The following is a 3,919-nucleotide window of genomic DNA, read 5'->3' on the forward strand; positions in this document are numbered from 1 at the left end:
AAGGAAGTGAAAATCAGTGGAAATTCACCATTATGAATATTTTGGTGAGCATGATTCAGAGTATCTATGCATGTAAGTAACAATTATAAAACATTTTATATATACGGTCTCCTAAATTGATTGTTTTGCTTATTGAAACAGTTGTTTTAGATAGTTTTGATGGCAATAAAATTGACCTACAACCTTAAAAACAAATAAATAGGATCTTTGCAGATGTAATTAAGTTAAGGATTTCAAGATGAGATCATCCTGGATTAAGGGTGGGCCTTTAATCCAATAACTGGTGTCCTTATAAGAGAAAGGAGAGGGACATTTGACAGAGATAAGAGAAAGAAAGAAAGCTGTGTAACAATGGAGCCAGAGATTGGAGTAATGTTCCCTCTAGCCAAGAAACGCCAATAGCAACCAGAAATTGAGAATGGCAAGAATTTTTCTCCCACGGCCTTCAAAGGAAGGCCTGTTGACACTTTGATTTTGGACTTCCTGCCTCCAGAACTGTGAAAGAATAAATCTCTGTTATTGTTTTTTTAAGCTGTCATGTTTGTGGTAGTTTGTTGTGATAGCCATAACAAATTCTAACTGGTAGAAAATGTTGAAATCATAGAGTTTAAATTCTCTGATATTTTAGGATAAGAATCACATAAGGTGCTTTTTCCCAAAATACAGATCCCTGGACTCCATGGAAGACCAACTGAATAGGAATCTTTGAGGGAGGGAGGTAGAGGCATGGGGATATTCATCAGCACCAAGAACCACAGGGGATTCACATTCTTGAGCAAGAAATTAGGGAAATGCTAAGTTAGGCCAAGGAACTAAAAGCGGTGTTCAATCATTTCTGCCTATGGCTTTTATACCTCCTCAGGGGTTGCTCAATCACCCACTTTTCTGTAGACAGAGCCCTACTAGTCAAGCATTGTAACAAAAAAAGGAATTGTAACCAAAGACAGATATACAATGATGTCTCATACCTATAAGAATAACAAGAAGACAACTTTGCAGAAGCTTGCATATCATTTATAAACAAAATCCATAACGTTTAAATGTAAGCGTATGGAATAAGAAAGAAAACAAAGTAAGGAAGTCTGAGTTACAAAGAGTACATCTGCAGGAAAAAGAGCTTCTCAGTATCTTTGGATTCCATCCTTTTAATAAAAATAATTATTGTCAGACTGGAGAGTGAAGAACAAACAGTATTAGAGAGGAAATTAAAACTACCTTAATAGTAGCTTAGAAGCTAAATAGCTGAAGGTAATAAGCCCAGTATGATCTGTTGTAGAAATTCCACATAAGAGATACTATTATTCTGTTTAAGTCCAGGCAATCGATTTTTTTAATATCTCTTTTAAAATTGTGGTTAAATGTACATAACATAAAATTTACTATCTTAACCATTTTCAGTGTACAGTTCAGTAGTATTAAATATATTCGTATTGTTGTGCAACATCTCTAGAACTTTGTCATCTTGCAAATCTGAAACCCTATACACATTGAACATCAACTTTCCATTTTAGGTCCTGAATTTTAAAAAGAATATTGAAAATCCAAGTGAATGCATAGTAGGGCAATTGGTGGAGAAAGACCCTATAAACATGTTCCTGTAAGGAAAAGTTGAACAAGTTAGTATGCTGAACCTGAAAAAGAGAACGGTCAGGAGGGCATGATAGTGTCTTTAGTTATCTTAAAAGCCATACTGCGGACAAAGTTATTGATTCGTTATTTGTAGCTTCAGAGGACAGAACAAGTATCAGTGGGTAGAATCTTTAGGAAGTCAGATACTGGCTCCACAAAGGAAGAATGTTCTGACAATTGATTGTTGCCTAAGAGTAGAATTAGCTGTCTTTTAAAGTGGACAGTTCTTTGCTCCCGAAAATATTCCAACAGTGACTGGGTAAACATCTCTGGGACCAGTTTTAGATGACTTCCTATATTGGTTGGCTAAGGGGTTGAATTAGCATTTCAGCAAACTACCAAAGACTATGATTCTATGAAAATGAACACCTGGGAATGAATGGGACTGAGCTCCAACTCAACTACAACTTTGGATACACAACTTTCAATGCTTCAGTTTCCTTAATTATAATGTGCAAGCTAAAATGAAGTAATTTTTCTTGCTTTTTCAAAATTTCCATGCATTGTATGTGCTGACGTACTTTAACAGGAGATAAGGAAGAATGGGAGAGGGAGAAGGAGAGAGACAGAGGAAAAATCAGTGAGTTAAGTGAACAAATACATGTAATAATGGGATTCTTCCTTTTGCCATGGCCATGGACCACTTAGATCCAATACTAAGAACACGGACACATTAAGTACCCCCATATTTTATAGAGAGAAACCAGTATTTGGAACCTGTCCATATAATAGGAGCATATTCCACAAGTCAACGTTGGAGACAGATCAGTGGATTCAAGAGAATGAGAGATTTCATGAGAATCATTCATGAAATTTTGTGAATGCCTGAGGAAAGAGAACCAAACAGATGTTTCTCAAGAAGTGGATTGGTCCTTTTATTCTGTATCTAGAGAAGAAGGAAGAACTGGAGAGTGTCGTCAGGCCCAAGAGATAGGTCATGAGGAGAGGATCTTGCTCACAATATTTGGGAGAGCAAAAAACTGTGAACCAAGCAAAAGATAGCAAAACTTTTTGTTACATCAGTAGTGCAACCAAAAAGACAGCCAGTCCACCAAGAAGGGGATTCTAGCAATGTTAGGCAATGAGATGTACCTCCCATGGTTAAAGCCATGAGATATACATCCTGTGGTAGGAATGATAAGAGATGGAGGATAAAAGAGATCTAGATCTGGATGTGCAGGGAACCCTGAAGAAGGAAAAAGAGGAAGAGAGAAGGACCGAGAAGATGGAGTAAGTTCAGGGAACTCTAAAGAGGAGTGAGATTGCAAGCATCTCCGAAGAGCTCACACAAAAGCCTCTGAAGAGAGTTGCATTTCTCATGTGTTAGAAGGTTATGATAAATAAGTAGACAAGAGATTTCCATTAGACCTACTTGAAAATATGTTATTCATTTCCTATGTCTCTCCTCTCTGCCTGAAGAGCTAAGGCAGAAGAGAGGAGAAGTAGAATGAATGAGTAAGACACATTTTCCTCCCCATACTAAGTTCCTAGAACCTCAAGTCCAGTCAGCCTGGGGGAGGAGAAATCTTTGGCTAAGACATAATACTGGCATTTTTAAATGTATTTGACCAAGTTACAGAAACTAAAAGTGACCAGAGTCATTGTGTCTGTCAAAATGTAAGTAAAGAATGGCAAAGCTATTAAAAGCAGTGCTGGACAATAATCATATTTCATGTCAATACCTCACTAGGTTAATGCTTCTCATTAAACTTGTTATATACTTATGCAGTTTTATTCCTCACAAAATAAAAAAAAATTATACTTAATAGGAAAGTCTAGTAATCTTTTTCTAATAATCTTGCTGAAAATATCTTTTTTTTTGCAAGTCATACACAGTTATGTATCATACACTTTATAGCAAAATAAATTTAAGATTAATCAGATCTTAATGTAATAAGTGAAACTTTAAAAGTACTTGAATAAAATATAAGTGAATATTTGCTAGGCTTGAAATAAGGAAAGCTTTTCTAAGAAAAGAATTAAGATCAGAAGTTGCAAATACAAACTGTAACATATTTGATGAAATCAAAAATCTAAATTTCTATTACAATAAATAGTACACAAAGACAAATATCAACTGGGAAAATAGTCACAATGTATATGACAGAATTAATATAGACCAATAAGAAAATAAATTAGTAAAAGTATAGGTACAAAATATGAAATAGAAATATGTAAAATATTTCAATCACATTAGTAATCAAGGAAATACAAATTAATACAATGATGAGATCATTTTCCACCTTTCAGTATGGCAAAGATGTTAAGAAATATTAATAACCAGATGACA

At 35.0% G+C, this 3,919-nt stretch overlaps 1 protein-coding gene across 1 annotated transcript in view; it reads right to left on the bottom strand.

Annotated features, from left to right (window-relative positions):
- Nucleotides 1–3,919, bottom strand: part of LOC105815226 (low-density lipoprotein receptor-related protein 1B-like) — a 161,243-nt gene that overhangs the window by 156,502 nt on the left and 822 nt on the right. The window lies entirely within an intron of this gene.

The sequence above is a fragment of the Propithecus coquereli genome, unplaced genomic scaffold, assembly GCF_000956105.1.
Source record: "Propithecus coquereli isolate 6110/MARCELLA unplaced genomic scaffold, Pcoq_1.0 Scaffold320, whole genome shotgun sequence".
In the NCBI taxonomy this organism is placed as follows: domain Eukaryota; kingdom Metazoa; phylum Chordata; class Mammalia; order Primates; family Indriidae; genus Propithecus; species Propithecus coquereli.